The following is a 15539-nucleotide window of genomic DNA, read 5'->3' as shown; positions in this document are numbered from 1 at the left end:
GTATTGTTTTAAAGATGTGTTGTTCAAAGGTAATGTTTTTATTGTTTACTTCTAAAATATCTTTATCTCTGAGAATAGAGATCTCCTCTTGAGGGTACTAGACTACTTTTCATTTCTGTTTAAACTTTTTATGGAATTACAGGTTTTTTTTTCTCTTAGTATGGAGGTTTTTGTTTGATATTAATTTGAATATTTTTTATAGTTTTAAGTGTTATAAAGAAAAAGAGGGTTTTTATGGTTTATAAGAGTATTTTAGTTTTAAGATTAAGGTATTTTTTTTTCTTTTTTAATTGGGATATTTGTTCTTCTTTACTGATCTTGATGGTTTAATTGTTTTTTTTTTTTTAATATATGTTTGTATTTTATTTTTCTTTTACTTGGAAGAGGATTGAAATATGGAAAGGGTTAACACCTGACCCACCAGTAACTTGTGGTGGAAGTAATGGTTGGGTTGTGTTAGGATTGGTTTTATAGCTGGTTTTGGGGTTTTTTTTGTGTTTAATTTTAGTTGGAGGGTTATTTTTTATGGGTTATAGGTTGTAGGAGTTTTTGGATTCAGTTGTGTTGGGGAGAGGGGACTTGATGGTAAGATTTTAATAGCTCTGCCTAGCTTTGTTCTGATTGGGGTTTTGTGTCCTCTTTTATTTTCCTGTTTGTTAGTTGTTGGGGTTTCTTTTGGTTAGAATGGGGCTGATGGGAACAAGGGATAGCCTGGGGAGGGGAGAAGGGGCTCGGCCCATGGCACGGTTGCTTGGTTTGGTTTGGTTTGGTTTGGTTTGGTTTGGTTTGGTTTGGTTTGGTTTGGTTTGGTTTGGTTTGGTTTGGTTTGGTTGAGATGGGGGCCTGGGCCAGGGCCCGCTACTTCTTTGTTGCCTGGAAAAGAAAGAGGAGGTTCCTGGGTTTTTTCATCTTTAACATATGTGTTTAACAGAGGCATGTTCAGTATCTTAGTGGTTTAACAGATTGTCAGTTACACAAAAAGTTTTGTATTACTTTGTATAATTCTTCTCATGTTCAAACTACGACAGACATTCAACCAACAAAAAACACTTCTCAAAGCATTGACTTAGTGTATTCAACCTCACAAACTCTAAGCCTGTTCAATTTAATGTTAATCAAAATTTGCAGGAGAACAGAAACAGAAGAAGACACAGAAAGAGAAAAACACAAAAAAGATACAGAGGAGCACACATACAGCTACCAACTCCTGGATTCCAGTGTTGTTCAGATGAAAATTCCAGGAGGAGGTAGGGTCAAGATGTGTGCTTGCCTTGTGGTCAGCCTTAAATACCCCTTGGTCTCCCTGGGCCCTTCCCCCAGGTGGGACTTGGGCTCATTTGGTCCCTCAGGAGCTGGGCTGGGGGCTGCAGAGATGGCTGTGGAGCATTGCCTGTGCTGTGCCAGGGACTGGCAGCCACTGCTGGGCTGGGGTAGAGGCTCTGGGGGGATTGGGGTGCCAGGGCAGGGCAGTGCTATACCTGCCCCTTCATCCCCACACATGAAATGTTTTGAGCCAACAATCTCCTCCAGTCTATAACAGTAAGGCAATGTTGGAGGTGGAATCCCAATTCTGGCCATGGGCACCTGGAGGAGAAGGACACTTCTTTTCCATAGCAAGGAAAGCACAGAGCCCCAGTGTTTCAATAGTGAATGAGAAGAGACCATCCACTTGCCAAGGTCAGCTGGACCAGTAAGGGGGCCCAGTAGGCTGAACCAGCCCAATCTGTTCCATGTTCCCTTAGTTTTATCGTGCCCTATAGTGTTACAATGACACCTTGGTTCCATGAGGTCTTGCAGTGTCACAGTGGTCTCTGTTGTTCCCCAGGCCCCAGTGTCACAGGACTCCTCTGTGCCCTGCAATGCCACAATGGACCTTTGGACCCTGGGGGTTTGCAGTGTCACAATGGTCCCCTTTGGCTCCACAGTGTCACAATGGACCATTGATGACACGAGGCCCCTCTGTGTCACCCTGGAGCTTTGGTTCCATGCACCCCTGCAGTGTCACAAAGGCCTCTTGCTTTCACAAGGCCCCAAAGTATGACAATGGTCCTCTCGGTTCTGTGGGGACCCCCAGGGTCACAATGGTCTCACTATTTCCATGAGGCCTTAAAGTGTCACAATGCTTTGTTTATTCCATGGGGCCTCATAGTGTCAAAGGGTCTCCATGATTCCATGAGTCCCCTCAATGTCAGAATGGTCTCCTTGGTTTCATGGTGCCCCTCAGTGCCACAATGGCCCCTTGGTTCCATAAGGCTGGGAAGTCTCTTAATGGCCTCTCCATGGTTCCATGAGGCATTGCAATGTCACAATGGACCTTTGGTTTGATGGGGGCTCGCAATGTCACAATGATCCCTACATTCCATGGAGCCACACAGAGTCAGTACGGTCCCCTTGGTTTCATGAGGCCCAGCAATGTCACAGTGCTGTCCATGACTCCATGAGTCTCAACAGTATCACAATGGTCCCTTGGTCTCACAGGGCCCCACAGTGTTACAATGGTCCCTTGGTTCCAGGGGCCCTGTGCTGCTGCATTCCCCCCTCCCCTTCTCAGGCCCCCCTGCCAGCTGAGAAATGCTCCTTGGGCCTCAGCCTTGGCCAACAGCCCCTGGGCTAAGCTCCTCTGCAGCTCATCACAAACACTGTCTGCTCCAGGCACTGCTGCTGCCCAACCAGCTCCTGGTTCCTTTAGCAGCAGCCCTGGGAACTGTTTTTGTTCCCTCAGTGGCACAACATCCCTGTTCTCACACTGCCAAAGAAAGCTGCTGATGCCAAGTGCGGCCAGGATGAACCATTGCTGGGACTGAAGTCCCTCTCTTGGGGCCCTACAAACAGTGCTCCAAAAGGAGCCCTTGGAGCTCTTCTGGGCCAGCGACTCCCTCTGAGTGGGGCCTCTCCCAGCCAGGAACTCTCCCATTTGCTGCACTCGGGGATCCTGAACAACCACAGAGCCTGGGCCGATCCCCCCACTCCTCCAGGCTCAGCCCTTCACCCACTGGAGAGATGCCAAAGGATCCACAGTGAGCATTTCCTGCCCTCAGGGGAATTTCTCACAGGTGCCTTGCACTGACTCTTGGTGTCTGTGTGCACACAGGAGTGCTTGTGCTGGGGAAATGTGGCAGAAATGCTGCTCTCTGAGGGCTTGAGTGTCTTGGATAGCTGAGTCAGTCAGATATCCATGTATCAGTAAGTAAATTTTAGTCACGAGGTCTAAACGAAGTTAAATGCTGCTAAGAGTTGTTCTTTTTCTAAGTTGGTAAATTTTATTTATTAGCTAAGTTAAGGATTGTTAAGTGTAATTCCTCCCTTAAATTTCTAACTCATAGGTTTTAAGTTAGGTTAAATAGTGTTAAGTGCTGTTCTTTTGCTAAACTGGGGAGTTGAAGGTATCAGTTAAGGTTAAGGTGTAAGTTAAGTCCTGTAAAGTTTGAGCTCTGTTAAGCTTTTTGGCCATATTCATTTTATCTTTACCCTCACTGTCCTTGTGTCTCACACATACCCAGGAAGAGTTCTAGCCTGATTTCTGGTTTGATTGCCTGGATTTTGTTTGGTTTTGTTGATGCTTTGTTTCCTTGCTGTGCCTGAAGTGTCCAGTCAGGAGCAGTGACTCTTGCTAAGGAACTTTGTGCTGCTGTCCCTTAATATTAAATCTGGTTTTTGCTGATCCCTTGCTGGGGATCTTTTCAGCGCTCTCAAGGCCTTATTCATAACAGGGTGAAGGAGCCCTGGCCCAGGCTCTGGCCCTGGGGGACACGGGGATGCTGCTGGGGGCTCCCTGTCCCCCTGTGCCACCCCCAGGGCCCCGGCCCCCCATCCCCGTGTCAGGCTCTGGGGTCAATCTCGTGGAACATCCTCTGGGGGAGGCTGCAGGGCCAGGGGCAGGGGGACCCGGGGGGACAGCGGACCCTGCTGTGCACAAGCAGGGTTGGACTGCTCTGGAGGGAACTGTGAGGGGGGCCGGGGCAGAGTGACCTCCCCAGTGACCTCACACAGCCCCTGTGATGTCACACAGCCCCTTATGATGCCACACAGCTCTTTTGCAATGTCACATAGACACCAATGATGTCACAGCCCACTCTGGAATGTCACATATCACACTTGTGATGCCACAGAACCAAATCTGGGATGTCACCCTGGAATGTTATGCAGCTGCACTGTGATGTCACAGAAAACACTGTGATGACAAAAAGGCACCCTGTGATGTCACTGTCTGTTCTGTGTTGTCACAGCCTGCTCTATGATGTTACACAGCCAACCAGTGATGTCATAACCCACTCTCTGATGTCACAGAGACATCCTCCATGATGGCAGGATCTGCTCTATGGCCTTACACCCTACTCTTTATTGTCACAGGCAGCTGCGTGATGTCACAACAGTCTCAGTGATGTCACAAAACTCTCTCTGCGATGTCATACTGCCACACTGTAATGTCACAGCACACACTCTGACCTCACAGTCAGCTCTATGATGTCACACAGCCATGCCATGATGTCACAGCCTGCTTTGTGATGTCACACAGTCCCCTCTATGATGCTGTAACTGCTCAGTGACCTCACACAACAAACTCTGTGATGTCATAGTCCAATCTGTGACCCCACACAGCCCACTCTGTGCTGTCACACAGCCCCTTGCTGACATCCCAGCTGCTCTGTGCCTCTATGACACAGCCACAGAGGTGCTGCTCTGACACAGCCCCCTCGGGGACATGCCACAGCCCCTGCCAGTGCTGAGCCCCTGTGAGCTCTGTCTGTGCCCTGCTGGTGTCCCTGAGGGGCCCTGGCAGTGCCCCAGCCCTGCTGGGCTGTGCACAGGAGCTGCTCCTGGCCACAGCTGTCTCTCTGCAGCGCTGCCCTTGCCAGGAGTTGCCTCCGGGACAGGAGCCCGGCCCAGCTCAGCAGCACAGACACAACACAAGGACTTCAATGACCCTCTGGGGCTTTGGTGCTCTTTGCCTGCCATGGCCAAAGTGTTGCCCAAGTTGGCTCTGTCAGGGCTGTCTTGCAGCTGCTGCCCATCCCTGTGCCCTATGCAGCCCAGGCTGTCCCATGGTGTCCCTGCCCTGCGCTTCTGTCCCTGCAGGCTGTCGGCATCCCCCGGCTGCCCCACCTGGCTGGGCCCTTCGTTTGCTGACAGCTCTGGCTCCTGCCTGCCTCTGCCTGCCCACACAAAGCCTTGGCCTTGATACCAAAAGGGTTCATTACATTTTTACTGTGCCTGTGAACTTTTAGCACAGGAACAAGTAATGCAGGTGCTGCTTTCCCAGCAAAGATGGTTGGAAGACAAGAAGACATCTGGCTCAAGGATGTAATGGCAGAAAAAAGAAGGACTGAAACTGGGAACTTGGGGTGGGTTTTGTGGTAATGGGTAAATAGTAATACACATTTAGTGACACTGGTAGAATTACATGCCCACATAAGGTTAGGAGTTATCCCTCACTAGACCTCAGGCCTGAATCAATGATACCCTCTTAAATAGCAATTTAGTGTTTATGAGTCTTATGCTGATATTTTGGAGATTTGGTGACAGCAAGTCCTCATAGAACCAAGGAATCAGCTGTGACACTGAGCAAACGCATGGAACAAAGGGTCCATTGTAACCCAGCGGAACCCCATGGAACCAAAATCCATTTTGGCACATTGGGGCCACATTGAACCAATGGTCCATTGTGATACTGCGGATCCAAGGAGACCATTGTGAATCTGAGAAACCTCTTGGAACCAAGGGGCCATTGTGACTCAGCCTGGTGACATGGAGCCAAGGGGCCACTGTGACACTGCGTATCCAAGGAGACCATTGCGACTGAGGAACCTCATGGAACCAAGAGTCCATTTTTCCACTGTGGGACCCTGTGAAACCAAGGGGACCACAGTGACTTTGAGAAGCCTCATGGAACAATGGAGATCCATTCTGACACTTTGGGACCCACTGGAACCGAGGGGCCATTATAGCATGGCCGGGCATCATGGAATCAAGGGAACTACAGTGATCCCTGTGAGTCTCCATGGGATGAAGGGTCCAATGGAACCAAAGATACCATTGGGACACTCTGGGGCATCAGGGAACCAAAGGTCCATTGTGACACAGCAGGGCCTCATGGAACCATGGAGGCCATTTTTACACTTTGAGGCCTTGTGAAACCAAAGGGCAATTGTCACACTTCAGAGCCTTGTGGAGCCAATGAGACCACAGTGATACTGTGGGGCTCAGTGAAACTAATGGTCTGTTGTGACACTGCAAGGCCTTATGGAATCATGGAGACAATAGTGACTCCAAAGTTCTCACTGAAACAAGGGGCCATTGTGACACTACAAGGCCTCATGGAATCAAGGAACCATTGTAACACTATGGAGTCTTGGCAGGCCAAGGGGCAGTTGTCACACTGTGTGGCACCATGGAATCAAGGAGTCCATTGTGACACTACAGGGCCCCATGGTACTATGGATTCATTCAACAGTGTGGGACACCATGGAAGCAAAGGTCCATTGTGACATGGTGGGGCCTCATGGAATCTTGGAGGCCATTCTGACACTTGGAGGCCTCATTGAATCAAGGGGTTCTGCAGGGCCTCATGGAACCAATGAGACCCTTCTGACATTGGGAGCCCCCATGGAACCAAGGGTCCAGTGTGACACCATGGAACCAAGGAGACCCCTGTGACACTGCAAGGCCTCATGGAAGCAAGGGACCATTGTGACACTATGGGGTCACATGGAAACAAGTGGCCAGTGTGACACTGTGGGGCCCTATGGATCCTAAGGAACAGGGAACAGCTCTGGTTGGCTTGGCCTGACTGGTCCAACTACCCTTGGCTTGTCGAGGGTCTTTTCTCATGTACTCCTGAAACATTGGGGCTCTGCACTTTCTTTCAGATAGAAAAGAACTGTCCTTCTCATTCAAGCATCCATGGCGAAAATGGGATTCACCCTCCCAAATTCCCAATATCCAGGGATTGCTCCCAGACAAAAGCTGCCAATACGAACAAGTCTGGCTGATCTTGACTTTCTGAGAGCTGGCTCTCACCTGCCTTCAAACACTGGAGCTCTGTGCTTTCCTTTCTATGGAAAAGAACCTTCCCTCCTGCACAGGCACCTATGGCTAAAACATGTACTTTTCCTCGGAAATTCCCTATATGCAAGGGTTTCTCCTGTACAAAAGCTGCCAGGACAGACTTCTCTAGCTGGACTTGGCCTCTGTTCTGCCCTGAAACACTGGGGCTCTGCCCTTTCCTTTCTGTGGAAAAGAACCATCCTTCTTCTCCACGCACTCTGGCTGAAATTGGGATTCTACCTCCAAAAGTCCTATATCCAAAGATTGCTCCTACACAAAAGCTGCCATTACAGACAGGTCTGGCTGGCCTTGGCCTCCTTAAGGCCAGCTCTCACCTGCCTTTCAAACACAGGGGGTCTGTGCTTTCCTTCCTATGGAAAAGAACTGGCCTTCTCTTTCAGGCAAAAAGGGCTGAAATTTGGATTCAACATCTAAGATTTCAAAAATCCAAGGGTTGCTCCAGGAAAAACTTGCCAGGAGAGACAGGCCTGGCCTTGGCCTCTGGTGACTGCAGTTCATCAGCCCCTGAAACATGGAGGCTCTGTGGTTTCCTTTCTGTGGAGACCAATGTGACGCTGTGGGGCCTCATAGAACCAAGGACATCACTGTGGCTCTTTTGGGCTGCATGGTCCCAAGGGCCCAGTGTGAAGCAGCAAGGCTTTGTGGAACCAAGAGGCCATTGCTGCATTTCAGGGCCTTGTGGAGCCAAAGGGCCGTTGTGATCCTGCAGGGCACTGTGGATCCATGGAGAGCATTGTGGCATTGCTAGTGTGACATAAACTTTAAGGGCTTTAGGGATTTCAAAGGCACTGAGGTTTTAGTTAGAGATAAGCTTTATTAGAGTTAATAAAAAAAATGGGTAGGCTTTGATGAAGTTAAGAGTTAGTAGTTAACTAATAATTGATTGCTTGTCAACATAATGTTTGGTTAGCTGGCTTTATAATGAAGAATATAGAAACTGGTATGTATCTTTTAGGATCATAAGACAATTGTAGGTCTCCTCTGTTCCAAAGCCAATTGAAGACGGGAATGGGAGTACTACCAAGGGTTCATTTGTCGCATTTGCATTGAAAAGGTAGAAAGGTCAGAACAAGGAAGACTTCATTTACTTCCTCATTTTGGGACCTGTCCCCATGAAAGGGACCACCGACTCATTTAGAGGAACAAACTACGCATGCTTAATAGCTTTTGAACTAATTACCATACAAAGTGGGGAATGGGATGTACCAAAGTTATGAATGTGCATTTGTATTTTGGGTATTCAATATTTGTATAGATAAAAGGACTCTGTAATCACCTGTAAATTGCGGTGTGTATTTGGGAGCTATCCCACATGCTGCCCGGTGTCACAATAAACATACACTTTCTAACTGTTAGAGAGTCTTTGTCTGTCACAGTTGGCTATAGGTACTAGACCAACATCCATATTTTTAATAAATCAAAAGGCCCCAAGGAATCATGGAGACCATTATGACACCGTGGGGCCTCACAGAACCAAGGGAACATGGAACAGGTCTGGCTGGCCTGGCTTCCCAGAGTCCACCTGACAGGTCCAGCTGATCTTGGAATGTTCCTCTCATCAGCCCCTGAAGAACTGGCACCATGTGCTTTCTCTGATATGGAAAAGAACCTCCGGTCTTTACAGGTTCCCAGTGCCAAAAATGATACTCCCTCTGAAAAATTCCCTATATGCAAGGGTTCTCCCAGACAAAAGCTGCCAGGAAAGAGTGCTCTGGCTGGCCTTGGCCTCTGGTGGTTACCTCTCATCTCAAGAAAGCCCTGAGGAAAGTATTTGAACAGGTTTGATTTCTGGAATATCAATGAGACTCCTGTCCTCTGAAAAACTCAAATGCCTGCCTGATCATGTGTCATTTTTTGTCATTGTGTCATTATACATCAAATATAATTTTCAGCTAAAAAATATTATTCTTATCACTGTCCCAGTGTTTTCTGACACAAAACCCCTTGTCTACATATGGATCCAGGTCACCTGTATAAGCAAACCCAATAAAGAATCCAGCAGGAATTCTTTGTCTCTGCTCCTATTTGTCACATCTCCTCGGGAGCTGGAGGTGCAGCCCCAGCACTTGGGAGGGCTCAGGGCTCACAAGCTCAGCTCCCACACAGAGAATGTGCAGACCCTGGCTGCGCTTCTTGGCCCCTGCGTGCTCAGCCAGGCTGAGATGGACACTGATGGTTTCTGGGCCAGGCTCTCGGAGCCCAGCCCAGCCCCCTGCAAGCTCTGCCAGCTGCCCTGAGCTCTGGGCAGCACCAAGGGCCTCTCCCCAGCCCAGCCCAGCCACCTCTGGCCCCACAGCTCTGCTCAGGCCAGGCTGCTCTGGCCACTGCCCCACGGCCTCAGCCCCTGGCAAGGGCACAGCAGCAGCTGCCGCTGCCACAGGACTCAGCCCCAGCCATGGGGGAAGGTGCTTGGCCAAGGCCAAAGGAGGCTTCCTGGCTGCCCTGCTCCCCTCAGGCTGAGGTGCTGAGAGCTCTGCAGCCCCTGCTGCCATCCCATCTGCCCAGGGCAGCACAAGAGCTGCGGCCTTGGGGCCCTCAAGAGCTGCTCCTGCTCCAGGTCCAGGGCCCATCCCAAAGCTGGGGCAGCCACAAAGCTGTGCCCATTTCTTCTCATTCCTGCTCTGATCAGGATGGATCTTCAGCACCTTTGAGTTTCCCTTACGAATTTTACTTCTCCAGAGGCTTGTTCCAGCTTCAGCTTTTCAGTTCAGGAATTCAGAGCTGAAGGGCTCATTAACATTTTAAAACACTCTGACAAGACAAGCCCTTGGGAATAATTTCATTTAAGGTCTACAGATTTTTGTGGTTAATTAGATGGATTTCAGAGTTGTATTTGAACTGAATCTACTATATTGAAAACCATGAAACGAAGATAGTATTTTTTCCTGTTAATTTTCTTTTCCTGCTTGTAGATTGATACCAGCAATTTCCTGTTGATATTGATCTTAGCACATCCTAATGCAGTGTGAGTAGACATGAACATCTTTGTGGCTGACAATCAATCAGACTTTTTCCCGACCCCCTCCCCACCATTTCCCTCAGCCAACCCCTGGGGCCCTGAGTAGCCTTGTATAATACTGAGCTTCCTCCACTGCAGGCTGCACCTGCAGCTTTCAGCTCCTTGGCATCAACCACCACCAGCTTTTTTTGCAGAAGAAACTGCCTGAGACAAACAGGGGGTCTGTGCTGTCCATCCCCTCCTCACCAGCACTGCCAGGCTGGGATGAGGAGCCCCTCAGCCTTCCCTGCTCCAGGCTGGACAAGCCCAGCTCCCTCAGCCTCTGCTCACAGCCCAAGGGCTCCAGCCCCACCTTGGAGGCCCTTCCCAGGCCCTGCTCCAGCTGCCACATCTTTCCTGCCCTGGGGAACCCAGACCAGGCCCCAGTGACCTGGATAATCCCCGTCCTTGATGTCCTGGTCACACAGCCCAGCCCCCTGTCCCTGTGTCAGGTTTTGGGGTTGATTTTGTGGAACATCCTTTGATGGAGGCTGTGGCTCCAGGTGGGCCGGGGGGATCCCAGGGGACAGGGACCCTGCTGGGCATGAACAGCTTTGGACTTCTGGGGGGAAACTGAGAGGGGGAGCTGGGGCAGAGTGACCAACCCAGTGACCTCACACAGCATTCCTGTGATGTCACACAGTCACCTGCCCCCTCCTCTATGTCATAGTCTGCTCTGTGATGTCACAACCCATTATCTAATGTCACACAGCTGGTCTCTGATGTCACCACCAACTCTGTGATGTCATAGTCTGCTCTTTGATGTCAGTCCTCTGCCCTGTGATTTCACAGGTGATTCTGTGATGTCACAGAGACAGTCCATGATGCCATAGCTGCTCGATGACATCACATAACCCACTCTGTGATGTGATAGCCCACTCTGTGACCTCATGTCACCAAATGATAAATTGTCTACACCAGGTGAGCACACACAATGCTGATTCTCCAAAACCCCAGGCCTATGGAAACCACACAATGCCCATTGTGTGAGAAGGGAACTGAAATTCACCAGCCTCAGTGTCCTGCCAGCTCAGCCAGGCCCACGGGAACATTGGGGTCCACGAGCACCAGGGACCATCAGAGAGACCCCCAGGACAGGAGAATGCATGGGTAAAGGGGAGGGGAAATATGTTAATGATTTTGAGGAAATGATTATCAGATGTGTGTTTAGTCCAGGACAATCAATGAATATGTGTGGAAAATACAGAAAAGAAACAGAAACTTTCCTGTACTCACCATGTACGGCTTTGGGAGGAGCTATACGCCGTGCATCCAGCTGAATCAAGAATGGTGCTTCTAATGCTCCTTTGAGGTTAAGTAATTTTCTGTTTTACTGAATTTTGTAACACTCCCACTGCCAAGGAAAGCTCTGTCTGCTGCTGTTCACAAACAGAGAAGGGCTGGTGGCAGATGTGGGGCTCGGAGGCTGCCTGGGGCACAGTGACCATGAAATAATCAAGTTTTCAATGTTCTGTGAAAGAGGGAGGGGCAGCAACAAAAGTTCTACACTGGAATTAGGAAGGGCAGACTTTGGCCTGTTTAGGATGCAGATTTGGGGAGTAATGAATCAGGCACTGATTTTTAAAAGGGAAACAGCCCTTAAAAACAAAGGGATCCAGGAAGGATGGACACATTTCAAGAAAGTAATCTTAAGGGGGAAGGAGCAGCTTGTCCCAGTGTGGCAAAAGATGAGCTAGTGAGGAAAATGACTGGCCTGGCTGTCCATGGGGCTTTTGTGGGAACTCAGGGAAAAAAGAGGGAACATCACATTTGGACAGAAGGCCAGGCAACTTAGGAAATGTTTAAGAATGTAGTTAAGTCGTACACAAAGAAAAGGAAAGAGGTGAAAGCTCATTTAGAACTTAATCTGGCCATTTCTATGAAAAATAATACTGAATGTTTCTCCAAATAAATTACTAGAAAAACATGAGATTAGGACAACCTCTACTCTTTTTTAGGTACAGTGGAGAATATAGTAACTAAAGATGAGGAAAACCTGCGCTACTTAACACCTTGTTTGTCACAATTTTAAATTTTAGGATAGGTTGTCCTCAGTACAAGTTTTCTCCTGATCTGGTAGATGGGCACAAGGAGCAGAACAGCCCCCCTGTAATCCAGGAGGAAGCAGTGGGTGACCTGCTGAGCTACTCAGCTGCTCTCAGGTGCATGGGATCAGATGGGATCCATCCTAGGGGGATGAGGGAGCTGTGGATGAGCTCCCCAAGCTGCTCTCCATCATTTACCATCAGTCCTGGCTCACCAAGGAGGTCCCAGAGGATGGGAGGTGCCAATGTGAGCCCATCCGCAGGAAGGGCTGGAGGAGGATCTGGGGAACTCCAGGCCTGTCAGCCTGACCTGGGTGCCAGGAAAGGTTATGGAACAGATCACCCTGACTGCCATCCCAGGGCACCCACAGGACGGCTGAGGGATCAGAGCCAGCCAGCGTGGGTTTCAATATCTGCATTGATGATCTGGATGAGGGGATTGACTCCATCATGAGCAAATTTGCAGATGACACCAAGCTGAGTATGAGTGTTGATCTGCGGGAGGGTAGGAGGGCTCTGCACAGAGCCCTGGACTGGCTGGGTCCAGGGGCCAAATCCAACAAGGTGAGGTTTAACAAGTCCAAATGTCGGGTCCTGCACTTTGGCCACAACAACCCCTGCAGTGCTAAAGGCTGAGACAGAGTGGCTGGACAGCAGCCAGGCAGAAAGGGACCTGGGGGCACTGATGGACAGCAGGCTGTACATGAGGCAGCAGTGTGCCCAGGTGGCCAAGAAGGCCAATGGCTCCTGGCCTGGATCAGGAATGGTGTGGCCAGCAGGACCAGGGCAGTGATTCTTCCCCTGAGCTCAGCACTGGTTGGTCAGCACCTCAAGGGCTTTGTCCAGTTCTGATCCCACTGGAGTGGGCAATAGGAAGAAATTTGCATCAGAAAGAGTAGAGAAAGCAAAAGTGAAGCCAAGGAAATGTTCAGGGCAGTTTGGGGGTGGCTGTCAGGCAGCCCTGGCTCTGACCAACAGTGTCTGCAGTGGGACATGAAACTCCCAGCTGATGGGAACAAAGTTTCTGGCTGACTGCAGAGGCCAGGACAAAGCTGAGTGATTTCCCTGGTGTCCCCCAGCCCTTGCTGGCCCCAGGGGCTGATGGCATTTGTGCTCCCTCAGATTCATGTTCCCACACCAACAGCATGGGAGTGCTCCCGCCTGCTGTGTGCAATGCAAACAGGGGCTGCTGAGCCAGTGCTGCCGTGTCTGTGCCTGCAAGGATGGGACACCTGTGTGAGCTGGGGGAGAGGCCAGGGCTGCAGAGGGGGGATGTTGTTGGCAGCTCCATGAGGATGCTCTGGGACGCTGCCCTGGGATGTGCAGCGCACTGGGGATGGATCAATCCCTGCTCTGCTGTTCGTTCCCATCTCCCCCTGGGGCCTTGCAGAGCCCCAGCCATGCTGTTTGCCCCCAGCCTGCCCACAGCCAACCTGGGGCTGCTCACGGGGGTTTTCTGTGCTGAGCATTGGCCTGGCCGTGTTCTTGAGAGAGCCTGGGCAAGGAGCCTGGAGCTCCCAGGGCCTGGCCTGAGGCGTCAGCGCTGCCCCAGCTGTGCCCATGGCCTGTCCCTGCTGCAGCCCTGGCACTGCCACCCCCAGGACTGTGCCCGGCCCCGAGAGCACTCAGGCCCTGCAGCAACACCAGGGCCACCAGGGCAGTGGGGCAGGGCCACGGCAGCAGCACTGGCAACACCAAGTGCTGCTGCTGCTGGGCACAGCTGCTGGGCCAGCACTGATCTGCCCCCAGCTCTGCACACAGACATTGCTGCTGCAGCTCCAGAGAAGGCAACAAAAGGGCATGTCTGCAGAAAACTTTGCTGGGAGAGCATTTAGCTCCTTTAAAACACTGAGGGTGCAACCCCACATTGACACAGTCTGTGACCACAGTGATTGTGGAGAGAAACAAAATGGGAAATGGCATTATCAGTGACATTTCTCTGTGGAAAATACAGAAGGACTTGACAGCTAGCTTACAAGCAAAGCTGAGTTAATGGATTAAAAACCAGTTGATGATTTTAAAGTGTTTGCATAGCCAGGAAGAAGACAAGACATCAACATGGAAACACATTTGAAAAGAAAGATGCAAATATTTGCAAGCTAGGCTAGGTGCATACGTAAATGTGCCTTATTAAATTTCTGTAAAATTTTTGCTAATTACATTGATACAAAGATCTTTGCTCTAATTAATATAATATTTTATTGTGATGTAATTAATGACTTTAAGATGATGCTTTCTTAAAAGTATATAAACTAGAGAACACGTGTTGGTCACGTCCAATCTAAGAGTATCAGACAAGATTAAAAAAGTAAAACAAAGAAAAGGAACCTCCAAAATGAAACCAACAGAAGGTATCAAAACCGAGTTTTATTACAGGTGATTTCCAGAAACTGGCCAGCAGTTTAATGTTTTTGAAAGCCTCCAGTCATCAGTCTCCACACTGCAGCCTTGAGCTCCTGGTTCCTCAGGCTGTAGATGAGGGGATTCAGGGCTGGAGGTACCATCGAGTATAGAACTGACAGGGCCAGATCCAGGGATGGGGAGGACATGGAGGAGGGTTTCAGATGAGCAAACGCTGCAGTGCTGAGGAACAGGGAGAGCACAGCCAGGTGAGGGAGGCAGGTGGAAAAGGCTTTGTGCCGTCCCTGCTCAGAGGGGATCCTCAGCACAGCCCTGAAAATCTGCACATAGGAGAAAACAATGAACACAAAGCAACCAAAATTTAAACACACACTTACAGCAATTAGGACAAATTCCCTGAGATAATGTTTGGAGCAGGAGAGCTTGAGGATTGGGGGGATTTCACAGAAGAACTGGCCCAGGTCATTGCCATGGCACAGGGGCAGGGAAAATGTATTGGCCGTGTGGATCAGCGAAAAGAGAAAGGCACTGGCCCAGGCAGCTGCTGCCATGTGGGCACAAGCTCTGCTGCCCAGGAGGGTCCCGTAGTGCAGGGGTTTGCAGATGGACACGTAGCGGTCATAGCACATGATGGTCAGGAGATAAAACTCTGTTGCTGCGCAGAAAGCAAAAAAAAAACTTGGGCAGCACATCCTGTGTAGGAGATGTCCCTGGTGTGCCAGAGGGAATTGTGCATGGCTTTGGGGACAGTGGTGCAGATGGAGCCCAGGTCGGTTAGGGCCAGGTTGAGTAGGAAGAAGAACATGGGCGTGTGCAGGTGGTGGCCGCAGGCTACGGCGCTGATGATGAGGCCGTTGCCCAGGAGGGCAGCCAGGGAGATGCCCAGCAAGAGGCAGAAGTGCAGGAGCTGCAGCTGCCACGTGTCTGCCAATGCCAGCAGGAGAAAGTGGCTGATGGAGCTGCTGTTGGACATTTTCAATGTCTTGGCAGGAGGATCTGTAAAAAAAGTAATCATGGAATAGTTGGGTTTGGAGAGGATTTTAAATATCCCAGCAGAGCCTTGGGGCACT

The 15539-nt window shown here is 50.0% G+C and overlaps 1 pseudogene; it reads right to left on the bottom strand.

The window, feature by feature from the left end:
* Positions 1–858: 858 nt before the first annotated feature.
* Positions 859–15286, bottom strand: LOC134434459 (olfactory receptor 14A16-like; annotated as a pseudogene).
* Between the last annotated feature and the right edge of the window lie 253 nt (positions 15287–15539).

The sequence above is a fragment of the Melospiza melodia genome, unplaced genomic scaffold, assembly GCF_035770615.1.
Source record: "Melospiza melodia melodia isolate bMelMel2 unplaced genomic scaffold, bMelMel2.pri scaffold_37, whole genome shotgun sequence".
Classification (NCBI taxonomy): Eukaryota; Metazoa; Chordata; class Aves; order Passeriformes; family Passerellidae; genus Melospiza; species Melospiza melodia.
Note: the sequence above shows the minus strand (reverse complement) of the source record. Positions and strands in the feature narration are given on the sequence as shown.